The sequence below is a fragment of the Bubalus kerabau genome, chromosome 19, assembly GCF_029407905.1.
Source record: "Bubalus kerabau isolate K-KA32 ecotype Philippines breed swamp buffalo chromosome 19, PCC_UOA_SB_1v2, whole genome shotgun sequence".
Classification (NCBI taxonomy): Eukaryota; Metazoa; Chordata; class Mammalia; order Artiodactyla; family Bovidae; genus Bubalus; species Bubalus kerabau.
Window position 1 is genome coordinate 27,675,044 of NC_073642.1, and position 14,793 is coordinate 27,689,836.

At 42.5% G+C, this 14,793-nt stretch overlaps 1 protein-coding gene across 3 annotated transcripts in view; it reads left to right on the top strand.

Moving 5' to 3' along the window:
* The window catches only part of IL16 (interleukin 16), a 110,259-nt gene that overhangs the window by 14,008 nt on the left and 81,458 nt on the right, over positions 1 to 14,793 (top strand). The window lies entirely within an intron of this gene.

Consider the following 14,793-nt stretch of genomic DNA (forward strand, 5'->3'; position numbering starts at 1 on the left):
GGGCCCCACTGGGGGGCCCCCAGGGTTTGGAGGTGAAGAGGAGCAGGTGCACTTTGAAATGAAATCCTCTCACCAGCAGGATCAGATCTTCATTCCTTGACCATGGCTGCACACCTCTCTGAACTGACCATCTGGCCCTTCCCCACTGCTCACAACCCCAGACTCAGATGTCGCCCAGAAATCTGCTCTGATCTGAATAAGGAGGGTCTTTTACAGCTCTGTGAGTCTGCATGTTGCTCCATCTGCTGGAGATGCTCACTCCCAAATCTCCTTTCTTTCCACACGTGGAAAACCCTCATTCAGCTTTCAAGCCTCAACTCATGGGCTGATTCCTTGGTGATACCACACATAAAGTTACTTCAGACTGTGGCACTTGATTCAAACCTTTATTATCAAACTTTATGTATTATCTCTTTCAAAATTATTTTTATCACTTGTATTGATATTCTTTCAAAATCCTGTTGAGAACAGTCAATGATTGAGATTAACTTAGCCTCCTTTTGTGGCCCAAATATGTATGTATACAGCGATTGTATCATCTCTTTAATATTATTCTCTATTTCTCTCAACACATACACATGCCTTTACTGTTTGCTTTTTTTTAACTTTTATTTTATATTGGAGTATAGCTGATTAACAATGATGTGATACACTGCTATAACAGTGTATTACAGTAGGTCCTTGTTAGTTATCCATTTAACTATAGCAGTGTATCACATCATTGTTAATCAGCTATACTCCAATATAAAATAAAAGTTAAAAAAAAGCAAACAGTAAAGGCATGTGTGTGGGTTGAGAGAAATAGAGAATAATATTAAAGAGATGATACATAATCTCTTAGCAAAACCCAAACCCCAACCAATCGCTGTATACATACATATTTGGGCCACAAAAGGAGGCTAAGTTAATCTCAATCATTGATTGTTCTCAACAGGATTTTGAAAGAATATCAATACAAGTGATAAAAAATAATTTTGAAAGAGATAATACATAATGTCCTCTAAACCTCTAAATGGAGAGGTTGGTATCAGGAGGAAGTGAGAGGTTTCCCTGAACGTGTAGGAAGAGGCATCAGATAGTGTCTTTCTTGGAATGGATGAAGAAGGAACATCTGTGCTCAAGCATCACTTTCAAAAATTCTTTACGGAGCTGTCAATAATACAAAAATAAAACGTAAAGCCTCTGATTCATTAAGGACAGGAAAGAGTGAATGGGTTGCCTGAAAAGCAAGAAAAGGAGACAATAAGAAGCTACAGAAAAACCAAACCAAAACAGATGGGAAGGAAGATGTCTCAATTAAGATATAAGATACAAAGTTGTCCATTAAATTGAGAACTTTATGGTGTTCTCTTCTATCATTTTGTAAAAATTTATTCTAATAAAGACATTGAAATATGTAAAGCAAAATTTTTGGAAATGTCTTACAGACATGGTACCAGATTTCAATGAACACCAATCTAAGCTTTTACAGATTAGACCAAAATATAATTAGTTGATGACTTATAAGATGGAATATATACATATTTTAATATCACATTTGAGTATATCCATATCTGAAACTCCAAACAGAATAATCATTCCTTTCAAATGGGCACTAAACATTTAAAACATTTAGCTACATCACATTCTGGCTCACAAAATAAGCCTCAATAAATTCCAACAAATAAAAAGGGTCCAGGACACATCCTGTGGCCACGATGCAATGAAACTGGAATTTTCTAATAAAAAAATTATAAGAACAACAAGGTTAAATCTTGGAAGTTTAACCACAAGAAACTAACAATAACAACAGCAGTCTTCTAAAAATCTGGGTTTAAATTGGAAATCAAAGCTGCAGTTACAGGCCATTTCTAAAATAACAACAATTAGATCATCATGTTTTAAAATCCATGGGCTGTGGCCAAAGGGTCATTCAGAGGAAAATTTCTAGCTTTTTATAATAATGGTGCGCTGACAGTGAGGCTATATAAGTAACTGTACTACCAACCAACTGTGCTAAGGGATTCACATCTGGTGTTTCAGTTTATTGTCTGTCCCCAAAACGCTACAAGGTGACTCCTACAGTCATCCCCATCTTCCAGATAATGAGACTGGAGTCACAGAAAAGTTCGGTAGATTTTCCAAGTCAGACATTTAGTAAATAATCGGACAGAGGTTTAAACTCAGATCTAGTCTGGCTCAAAGCTAAGCAGGTAACCACGGCATGATATGCTGTTATTTCTAAAATAGAAAGAATGGATTTGAGGGAACTAAATATTACACTCTAGAAGATGGACACAAACACAAAATAAATATCAGAAAATCAAGAAGGAAGAAGGAATAAAACCAAAGCAGAAGTAAATACATTAGAAAGTAAACTGAAAAGAGTAGTTTTTTTTTTTTTACTAATTCTGAGTCCTTTGAGAGCTCACTTCAATCAGGTGAGTAAAATAGGAAGAAGGACCAGAGGACCAACCGAAATGCACATCAGTGGTCTCTATATAGTTCAGAGAAAAAATTTAAATTGTGAAATTGTAAAAGACATCTCTATACTAATAAATTTGAAAATCTTGATGAAAAGTCGTCCATCTTATCAACAATGTAAGTGAACAAAACTGTCAAAGGAAAATATTTTTTTAAAAACTGAATAGATCAGGAGACTTCCAGGTTGGTTCGGTGATGAAGACTCTGCGCTAATGATGCAGGGGACACAGGTTCCATCCCTTGTCAGGGAACAAAGATCTCACATGCTGCACATGGTCTGGCCTAAAACATAAAATAAAAATAAGTTTCTTTAAAAAAAAGTAAATAGACAACAACCAAGGAAACAATGGAAAGTTTCAAAGAACCACCTCAAACATGATGACAGGACCAAGAGATTTTCTGGAAAACTACTTCAAACTTTCACTGAGTATATTTTAATTTGTGTTGTGTGTGTGTGTTAGTCAGTCACATCCATCTCTTTGCAACTCCATGAACTGTAGCCCACCAGGCTCCTCTGTCCATGGGATTCTCCAAGCACGAATACTAGAGTGGGTTACCAGTCCCTTCTGCAGGGGATCTTCCTGACCCAGAGATCAAGCCTGGGTCTCCTGCTTGGCAGGCGGTTTCTTCACCCTCCGAGCTACGAGAGAAGCCCTATTTTAAATTACTGAACTATTTCAGACCCGGGCCTTCAGCAGTGAAAGCGCAGAGTCCTAACCACTTGGACCTCCAGGGAATTCCCCCAATTCCTTTTTTAATAATAACCTAAGATAGCATAAAGTGAGATGAAGGGTCATTTCTTTTTGCTTTGTTTGCTTTTTTTAAGAAGAGTTTTTAATTAATTAATTTTTGGCTGTGCTGGGTCTTCATTGCTGCTCGAAGGCTTTCTCAAGTCGCGGTGAGCAGGGACTGCTCTTCATGGCTGCGCACCAGCTTCTCGCTGCTGCGGCCTCTCGTTTCAGAGCACGGACTCTAGGCACTCAGGCCTCAGTAGTTGCAACACTGGGGCTCAGTAGTTGTGGCACATGGGCTTAGTTGCTCTGAGGCATGTGGGATCTTCCAGACCAGCGATCAAACCTGTGTTCCCTGCATTGGCAGGCAAATTCTTCTTCGCTGTGCCACTAGGGAAGTCCACCATTTCTTTTTGTGAGCATAGATAAAACGATCCTAAACAAAATATTAGCAAACTAAATTCAGTTTTCTATGAGAAGAATTGGGGTCCAGAAAGATCACAATATTAGGGGCTCAATCTTAAAAAAGCCAATGATATGTTTCTTCACACTGAGAACTCAAAAGAATGATACACAACAGGCTGAGGAGCTGAAAAAGCATTTAACAGGCAACACCATTCTTGGAGAAAATACTTCCCAAATTGCAATTAGTAATTTGGACGATTTCTTTAATATAATAAAAATAATTTTATCTCAGTATAGCTATCAATATTCTACTCAACTGTGAAAGGCTAGAGAATTTCCGTTAACATCTAGAAAAAGACATGGAACTCCTCTATTGTTAGCATTATTTATTAAAGTCCTGGAAACTTTAGTCAGTAGACTTAGAAAATAAAATGAAATAAGTGGTAAAAATATTATAAGATGAAGCAGATTTGTTAATAGATATCAGACGATTGGAAACACAAGGGGAACTGTTGAATAGCTTCTGGATAGGAGAGATCTGTAAGATTGCTGGTTATGAAATAAATGTGCAAAAGTCATAACTTATAGATAAGTTATGAACAACTGGAAAAATATTTTAATAATGGTCTATTCAAAATAGAAAGGAAAGTGCAGATGGATAAATGTTATTAGAGATATTTAAACTCTATATGATGAAGAACATAAAATTTGACTGAAGGTCTGAGAAAAAAAGCTGAGCAACTATATAAACAAAGCAAAAGTTTAAAAAAATGTTCCTGGATGGGAAGATTTTCTCCCCAGATTCATCTATAAATCTCAGTAAAAATGTCAATCAGATATTTTCAAATCTGAGAAAATTATTATTCAAGTTAATCAGAACTACTAGCTAATAGAAATTAGCCATAAATTTCTATTTTATTTTTCAAAATAAAAACTTTTTATTTTTCTGGTTATAATTGTGATGGAAACTATAATTAAAATTTAATTTAAAACTAAAATTTCTTGTAACTGTCATAAGAAATCAGAAATAAGAAATTAATAAGTAAAAAGGAAAAACTCCTTGAAAATTTCACCCCCCAACATCTTCACCTGCCAAAAAACACTGTTCACAGCTTGATGTCTATTCGGCAAGTACATTTTTATAACCCAAACTAGCCAATATGACTATTTTATGGTGTTTCTTAGCTTTACAACATACTGTGAACTTCTTTCCATATCCATATATTTTATTCTTGAGATTGGTCACATAATGTTCCGTGTGTGAGTGTATCATAGTATTTTTAATAAAAACCTCTCCTTGATCTACATTTAGGTTATTCCCACTATTCTACTATTTTCTCTTTCTGTTTTAGTCCATGTATGTGTCAGGTACTCAGCCAAGACTTTCTCAGGACTATATGCTCTCATTCCCACATGGTTAGCATTGTCATCTCCATTTTATGGGTGATCAGCTAAGTCATAAAGGAGTTCAATACTTGGTTTGAGGTTGCACAGAGAAGGGGGAACCTGGCATGCAAACTAAGGCCACCTCCAGAGTCTAAGCTCTCGGCCAGGTCATTTCTGCACCTGCTTGTCATTTCTCCCAGCTACAAGCATTCTTGTGGCCAGTGCTAGGCAGCTGACTGCTGTTTGCATGGCAACAGTCTTTATTCAGTGTCTCCTACCTGTGAAGCCTTCTTCCAAGCACTGGGATCTCTAAAACTATTTATCATTTATTGTATATTTGGCTGCGTTGGGTCTTCGTTGCAGCATGTGGGGTCTTCGTTGCACCACACAAATCTTTAGTTGCAGCCACAGACTGCCTAGTTGTGGCCCGTGTGTCCAGTGGATGTGACTGTGGCTTCTCTCTAGTTGCAGAGTGGGGGCTTAGTTGCTCTGCATCATGTGGGATCTTAGTTCCTCAACTAGGGATCGAACCCATGTCCCTGTCATTGCAAGTTGGATTCTTAACCACCAGACAGCCAGGGAAGTCCCCAAGCACTGGGATTTAATGAGGAATCCATCTTAGCCAATCCCTTCAGAACAGTGGTGGGTGGAGATGCCTTTCTTGAATTTATCTAGATTCTTCTTGAGGTTAATTATATTTTCACCCTTTTCTCTCTTGGAGGGAATACATGCCAATGAGGTAATAGTCCTGTCCGTCTTCATCTTTTGTCTCAGAGGCCTGTGCTTTTTGGAGGGCATCCTGGTGACCCCACTTGTGCCTGCTTGTTAATGGATTCGATCACCTGCCAGGGTGCTTGAAAGCACAGCGTCCCCTGTGAGGGCCTCCTCTTGAGATCTCACACATGCCTTGAGAATTTTCCTGAGAGCAGACTTCAAATGGCTTTCCAGTGACTGTGCGTGTGTGTTTGCATGCTCGGTGGTTCAGTCGTGTCTGACTCTTTGTGACCCCCATGGACTGTAGCCCGCCAGGCTCCTCTGTCCGTGGAATTCTCCAGGTAAGAATACTGGAGTGAGTTGCCATTTTCTCCTCCAGGGGATCTTCCCGACCCAGGGATCGAGCCCACATCTCCAGCAGTGGCAGGCGGATTCTTTACCACTTGAGCCACCTGGGAAGCCCAGCAACTATATGGGCACCCCTTAGCCCAGTGGAGTTGACACATAAAATTAACCATCACACCTAGGATCATTTCACCTTATATTGATGTGGGAAAGGTCCATTGAGGGCAAAGGAACCTTTGAGATGCTTACCCACTATTCATTCAATCACTGGACATGCAGATGCCCCTACTCGGTGTGTGGCAAGCCTTGACAGAGCTCTGGGGACATAAAATGATGAGATATGGTCTCTTCCCTCTGGGAAGTAACAGCACAGAGGAAGAAAGATCAGGTGTATAAAACTCACGTCAACACAGCCTGCTCACTTTACCAGTTGGGAAAGAGGCTGAGAGGCGCTGTGCCGTTCGTCTTGTCCCGTGACCGATGTATACAGACATACACCCCACTGATTCCAGCCGCAGGTCCCTGGAGTCCTATTAAAGGCACTCTTTTAGAAAGAAAAGGAGCCATCAGTTTCCTCCCTTCATTTCTTATCTCTGAGTCACTCCTCAGCTGAAAACAAAAAAATTACCCCCGGGCTGGAGTGACCAAACTTGAAAAATTGCCTTTGATATAGAACACTGTCGGAGAACTCAGAAATTTGAAACACATTTTATCAGCTAGTTCCCCTCTCTCCATATGGTTATGCACCCTTGCAAAGTTCTCCAGTGAATTAAGTGTATTTTAACCAGATGGAAATACCATGGTTTCTTCTCTAGTGGGTTAGCTGTGCCCAGCAGAGAGGCAAGCACGTAAGAGTTTTTCTCAGCAAGTGCTTGCAAAGTCAACAAGTGAAAAGGAAGGAAGGAAAGAAGAAAGAAAGGAAAGAAGAGAGTCCTCCTTGAGGACTTAACTGATGCAGCTCCCTGGCCCCCAGTCTGGAAATTCTTCAAGTCCCTTTAAAGGAAGAACCATCTGTTTTTTTGCCCTTCAGCTATATGCTTTTGACACTGCATTTTCTTTCTTAAAAAAAAAAATTATTTATTTGGCTGTCTGGGTCTTAGTTGTGGCATATGAGATCTTTCATTGTGTATGGATTCTCTAGTTGGAGCACCGGGACTCAGTAGTTGTGGCTCTCGGGCTTAGTTGCTCTGTGGCATGTAGTTCCCCAACCAGGAATCAAACCCATGATAATGCGCAGCAGATTCTTAACCACTGGACCACCAGGGAAGTCCCAGTTCTGCATTTTCTATACAGATGACAGCTTAGCCAAGGTGGGTCTAAAGTACACTGAAACTATGATGGTGAGTCAGTTCGTGTCTCTTTTGGCCACAGGATCTCCTTGTGTGGGTCATATGGAGACCCTTCCAGCCCGAGCATTCTATGGAAGCTCTAACTAAAGTAAATACAATCATGGTTTGGGAGGAAAGGCCTCCAAGGAGAAGGAGAGCTGATTCCCGGGGTGAAGTGGATCCTTCGGAGTTTTCTGTTGGGTAAGGGGAGCAGCTGGTCCTTTTTAGCACAGCCACATTGGAAGCCTTAGCTGTGCATCCTTGGGCAGCCTTGGAAGAGACCTGAAAGACAGCCTGGTGGAGGACCCATGGGGGTAGAGCAAGGCTGACAAGAGCTTGGCAAATGCTCCTACAGCCCTGGGGTAAAATCAGAGAAAGCTCATTACTTCTGACCTTTTGAAGACTGGAATTGGGCAATGGCATGGGCTTGCCCACCAGCTCCACTCACATTTGGTTCCATTAGGGAGCAGAAGCTGGTTCCAATGTCCTGAGCACAATTACCAAAGCTAAGTTGAACCGTGTGACCACGGTGCTGTGTTTTCAATTATTCTCTCTCTCTCCTCTCTTACTATGCCAGGCCTAGAGGGAACACAGGCTCCCACAGAAGTCTGATCCTGGCTTCTCCTCTACAGTCCTTTTGCAATTGTTCCCTTTCTTTTTTACATTTTCCACAGTAACAGGGCTCATTTTGCAAACCCTCTTTGCTCTAGACTGAAGGGTTAATCCCTGGTCCCCAGTGTATCACCAGCCTCCCATCCTGGGGCTCCACTGGACATCCCACGTGACAGCCACGGCTGCAGAAGTCGTGGTTCTCTCTGGAAAAGCTTATTTTTAAAAACTGCCTGTACTCATCAGACACTCCTGCAACGGTCCTCTGGGATTAGCCCAGTTTCCACTGAGGAATTCGATCCTTCTGGTCTCCTAAACCCTACACGCAGCTAACGTTTCCACCACTGGGGGCAGGACATGCGTTTTACGGGGTCCCGAAGGTCTCCACATGTTTGTGTCCTGGAAAATGCTCACTGAGTGAGCTCACCTTTGCTGGGACAGCTCTTGTGGGCTGCAGAGGGTGGGGAGATAGAGGGGGGAAGGGAACTGGCTTTGCAGTCTAAGAATACACACAGATGGTGGTAATGCTTGGTGAAAAAGAAGGCAAGAGGCCTTTATTCCAGAGCCAAGCACTGAAGGGGAGAAGAATTTGGGCCTTGACTGGGGGTGACTGGCTCCTCTACTAGACTTGGATGGGATAAAAGGCAGTTTCAAAAAGCCTCTCGGCCTTTGAATGTCACTATTTTCCATAACTTATGCCAGTGGCATCAGAAAGAACAACTATGTCAGGAGGATTTTTTTAAGCAAAAAAAGAGGAAGTTTTATTCATTTCTCTAAGTGAATAGATAGTATGGCTTCAGGTATAGCATGGCTTCAGGCATGGCTGTATCTAGGTGTTGGTATTATATCCTCTTGGAGAAGGCAATGGCACCCCACTCCAGTACTCTTGCCTGGAAAATCCCATGGATGGAGGAGCCTAGTAGGCTGCAGTCCATGGGGTCGCTAAGAGTCAGACACGGCTGAGCGACTTCACTTTCACTTTTCACTTTCAGGCATTGGAGAAGAAAATGGCAACCCACTCCAGTGTTCTTGCCTGCTAGGCTCATCCTTCTCTTTCTGTCTTCCTTTCTATCTTCATCTTCCTCTGTGAGTTCTGGACCTTCTGTGTTGGCTTCACTTTCAGGCAGCCCTTTCCACGAGGTGGTGTGGGCAACTCCGTACTTATAGGTTCTCCATACAGCACCAACAGAAGTCCAGAAGGATTTTAAACTTCGATTGTCTTTCATTATTTCAAATGCCTAATGGACCAGTGTTGGCTGTGACACACACACACACACACACACACACACACACTTCCTTCTCCATGAGTCCCAGGTGAACTGCTGGGAATCCTCATGAAGTTGAACAAAATGCAACAAGGTCTGGATACATTAATCGTTACAGTGGTGCTGGTGTTGAGAGCTTATAGTTCTGGGATGTTGAATTGGCAGAATGCAAAGGAATGCCTGTGTTGGATTACAGTGGCAGGGAGGAGAGCATTTACAATTTGGATTTGAAAGATGACACCCAGAAGTAAAGGCTAGTAATGAGAAGATGGGGGGAAAAAAGAGCTACTCTAAAAGCTTGATTTCTATGTATTCTTCAACCAATAGATACAAGCAATGATATTCAGATTAATGAATCCTCTAGAAATAAGGCAGGTTTTGAGCAAGCAGACCACGCCCTCTGGACTTGGGTTCATGACTTTGGTAAAAGGCAGAAGTGATTAAAAAAAGTTTCAGTGGTTTTGGGGGAGGAAGCTGACTCTGTGGGCTGTAGCTCAAAGAGGAGGTGAGCCTGAGGGCAGAAAGTACTGAGTGTAAAACATTTTGTTCAGGAAGAGGAAGGGCCGAAGAATGGTCCATTGTCAAAACCATGCTTGTTGTTAGCAGTGTTGGTTTGTATGCTTTAAAATCTGTTAAGGAACTTCCCTGGTGGTCCAGTGGCTAAGACTCTGTGCTCCCAGTACAACAGGGAGCCCGAGTTTGAGCCCTGATCAGGAACTAGATCCCAAATGCTACAACCAAGAGTTCACATGTCGCAACTAAAGATCCCGCATGTCACAACTAAGACCTACTGCAGCCAAATAAATAAGTAAATATTTTTAAAAATCTGTTAAGGTAGCAGTGAAAGTGAAAAATGAGTCGCTCAGTTGTGTCTGACTCTTTTGTGACCCTATGGACACACCAGGGTCCTCTGTCCATGGAATTCTCCAGGAAAGAATTCTCCTACTGGAGGTGGTAGCCATTCTCTTCTCCAGGGAGATCTTCCCAACCCAGGGATCAAACCCAGGTCTCCTGCATTGCAGGTGAATTCTTTACCATCTGAGCCAGCAGAGAAGCCCAAGAAGACTGGAGTGGGTAGCCTATCCCTTCTCTAAGGGATCTTCCTGACCCAGGAATCAAACTGAGGTCTCCTACATTGCAGGTGGATTCTTTAGCAACTGAGCTACCAGGGAAGCCTGGCAGATCTCATGTTAAATGTTCTTACCTAATTTTAAAAAGGTGAGGGGAAGATATGAAGGGGATAAAGAGAGGCAGGAAACAAGAATAGGATGTAGATACAACATGTAATTTTTCCAAGATGGACAATTTGAGTATATTTACATGCTGAGGATAAAACCCAGAAGAGAGGGAGAGATTGAGGTTAAAGAGAGACACTAATCAATGGCTGTGCAGAACCATGGCAAAGATGCAGGCCCCAGAGTCAGACTGCCTGCTTAAATTCCTGCTTTCACTGAGTTCTGTCTGTGCAGTCTTGGGAAACTGACCTAACCTCTCTGTGCCTCAGTTATCTTTCTAAAAATCCCCTTCTCCTTCTGCCTTCAATCTTTCCCAGCAGCAGGGTCTTTTCTAATGAATCAGCACTTCAAATCAGGTGGCCAAAGTATTGGAGTTTCAGCTTCAGCATCAGTCCTTCCAATGAATATTCAGGGTTGGTTTCCTTTAGGATTGACTGGTTTGATCTCTTTGCTGTCCAAGGGACTCTCAAGAGTCTTCTCCAACACCACAGTTCAAAAGCATCAATTCTTTGGCATTCAGCCTTCATCATCCACCTCTCACATCCATACATGACTACTGGAAAAACCATAGCTTTGACTATATGGACACTTGTTGGCAAAGTAATGACTCTGCTTATTAATATGCTGTCACATGGTGTACTCGGCATATAAGTTAAATAATTAGGGTGACAATATACAGCCTTGACATACTTCTTTCCCAATTTGGAACCAGTCCATTGTTCCATGTCTGATTCTAATTGTTGCTTCTTGACCTGCATACAAGTTTCTCAGGAAGCAGGTAAGATGGTCTGGTATTCCCATCTCTTTAAGAATTTTCCACAGTTTGTGGTGATCCACACAGTCTAAGATTTTAGTATAGTCAATGAAGCAGAAGTAGATGTTTTTCTTGAATTCTGTTGCTTTTTCGATGATCCAGCGGATGTTGGCAATTTGATCTCTGTTTCCTCTGCCTTTTCTAAATCCAACTTGAACATCTGGAAGTTCTCGGTTCACATACTATTAAAGCCTAGCTTGGAGAATTTTCAGCATTACTTTTCTAGCATGTGAAATGAGTGTAATTGTGCGGTAGTTAGAGCATTGTTTGGTATTGCCTTTCTTTGGTTGGCCTTTTCCAGTCCTGTGGCCACTGCTGAGTTTTCCAAATTTGCTGGCATAATGAGTGCAACACTTTCTGGAATTCTATCACCTCCACTGCTGTGTTCATAGTGATGCTTCCTAAGGCCCACTTGACTTCGCATTCCAGGATGTCTGGCTCTAGGTGAGTGATCCCACCATTGTGGTTATCTAGGTCATTATGATCTTTTTTGTATAGTTCTTCTGTGTATTCTTGCCACCTCTTCTTAATATATCCTGCTTCTGTTAGGTCCATACCATTTCTGTCCTTTATTGTGCCCATCTTAGCATGAAATGTTCCCTTGGTATCTCTAATTTTCTTGAAGAGATCTCTAGTCTTTCCCATTCTATTGTTTTCCTCTATTTCTTTGCACTGATCACTTAGGAAGGCTTTCTTATCTCTCCTTGCTATTCTTTGGAGCTCTGCATTCAAATGGGGTATATCTTTTCTCCTTTGCCTTTAGCTTCTCTTCTTTTCTCAGCTATTTGTAAGGCCTCCTCAGGCAACCATTTTGCCTTTTTGCATTTCTTTTTCTTGGGCATGGTTTTGATCACTGCCTCCTGTACAATGAGGAACCTCTGTCCATAGTTCTTCAGACACTCTATCAGATCTAATCCTTTGAATCTATTTGTCACTTCTACTGTATAATCATAAGGGATTTGATTTAGATCATACCTGAATGGCCTAGTGGTTTTCCCTACTTTCTTCAATTTAAGTCTGAAATTTTGCAGTAAGGAGTTCATGATTTGAGCCACAGTCAGCTCCTGGTCTTGTTTTTGCTGACTGTGTAGAGCTTCTCCATCTTCAGCTGTAAAGAATATAATCAGTCTGATTTCAATATTGACTATCTGGTAATATCCATGTGTAGTGTCTCTTGTGTTGTTGGAGGAAAGTGTTTGCTATGACCGTGAGTGAGTGAAAGTCACTCAGTTGTGCCCAACTCTTTGAGACCCCATGGAGACTATACAGTCCATGGAATTCTCCAGCCCAGAATACTGGAGTGAGTAGCCTTTCCCTTTTCCAGGGGATATTCCCAATCCAGGGATTGAACCCAGGTATCTCACATTGCAGGAGGATTCTTTACCATCTAAGCCACCAGGGAAGCCCAAGAATACTGGAGTGGATAGCCTATCCCTACTCCAGCGAATCTTCCCGACCCCAGGATCAAACGGCGGGATGCAGTTCATGGGGTCACAAAGAGTCAAACACGACCTAGAGACTAACACTTTCAACACAGTACAGTACTCTATAGCCTATCGTGTTAGCTGGGTACCTCAGCTAACTTGGACTTATGAACAAATTGGACTTATGGACACATTCTCAGAACAGAACTGAGTTGTATATAGGGGACTCACTGTTTTCTAGATGGAAGGAAACAGAGTACAGGACTTTGGGATATTGGCAAGAGGGTGTTTGATAAAATGGACCAATAGACCAATATTTAGTTGTGTTAATTGCTCAGTCATATCTGACTCTTTTCAACCCTGTGGACTGTAGCCCGCCAGGTTCCTCGGTCCATGGGATTCTCCAGGCAAGAATACTAGAATGGGTAGCCATTCTGTTCTCCAGGGAATCTTCCAGATCCAGGGATTAAACCCGAGTCTCCCGCATTGCAGGCAGTTTCTTTACTGGGCTTCCCTTGTGGCTCAACTGGTAAAGAATCTGCCTGCAGTGCCAGAGACCTAGGTTCGATCCCTGAGTTGGGAAGGTCCCCTGGAGGAGGGAAAGGCTACCCACTCCAGTATTTTGGCCAGGAGAATTCCATGGACTGTATAATCCATGGGGTCACAAAGAGTCGGACACGACTGAGTGACTTTCACTTTCACTTTGTTTACTGTCTGAGTCACCAGGGAAGCCCACTGAGTTAATTTATACTAAAGCATCAAGAAGAATGCCCGATATATAGGGTACACTCTCAAATAGTTATTCATTCATTCATTTCGATTCATTGTTATTGGTTGCTATAGACATGTACATGTGTGTTCAGTCATGTCCGACTCTTTGTGACCCCATAGACTGTAGCCTCCACCCCACCCCCAGGCTCTTCTGTCCATGGGATTTGCCAGGCAAGAATACTGGAGGGCATTGCCGTTTTCTCCTCCATGGGATCTTCCTGAACCAGGGATTGAACCTGTGACTACTGTGTTTCCTACACTGCAGGCAGATTCCTTATCACTGAGCCATGGAGGTTGGTAGATACACTGATAAAATTAAAATGCTAATAGAGAAAACAATACAATGCACCTGGGTATTGAAAAACACTGTCTTCATTCAAGAAGGTGTTCTCTTGGGGAGATTATATAATATGAAAGAGTTTCTGCATGATGAAATGTTGGAAGACCTCTGCTTTTCCTTATTCAGTACTAGCTGTGCACCAACAGCAGTACTCGTGGGCCAAGAGCATCCCACAGTCTGTTATTCTGGCAACAGGCTTTATTTTGTGGCTTGGGCCTGAGTCAGAACTCTGCAGCATCAGAGCCCCTTTAACCACCTGCCTCATGGACAGGATTCATGCCTGAATCCACGACAGGCGCTTCTCAGTGAAGCGGAGCTGAGCTGTGCTGAGAGTGATGCTGTTGACCTGATGAGTAAAGCCAGTTTTTGACCATCCCATGGGGAAAGATCTTGATCTTGATCCCGTGGGGATCCCCATCTTGATCCCATGGGGAAAGATGACAGAGGAGACCCTCAGCCTGGCTGAGATACCGACCAGGTGTGACCTTGGTCCTGGGGAAGGGCACACAGGTTTTCCAGGTACCTGTTGTGTGCTCAGCCCTTTGGCATGAACCATCTAGGATTCACCTTCTTTTATACTCAAAACAATCCTGGTGGGTCAACGTTAGGTGAGCCTCCCAACCTCCTTTTAGGCTCTTTATCTGGGAATTGGGCTTCCCAGGTAGCTCAGTGGTGAAGAATCCACCTGCCAAGCAGGAGACACAGGTTTGACCCCTGGGTCAGGAATATCCCCTGGAGAAGGAAATGGCAACCCACTCCAGTATTCTTGTCTGGAGAATCCCATGGACAGAGGAGCCAGTTCATGGGCTACAGTTCATGGGGTCCAAAGAGTCAGACATGACTGAGTAACTAAACAGCAGCAGCATCTGGAAATTGAGGGCATAGACATCAGCAATCTTCAGCCTGGGCTCTGAATCCCCAGGTTTACTTGGAGATGCTACAGGAGTGACCAGGGGTAGCAGA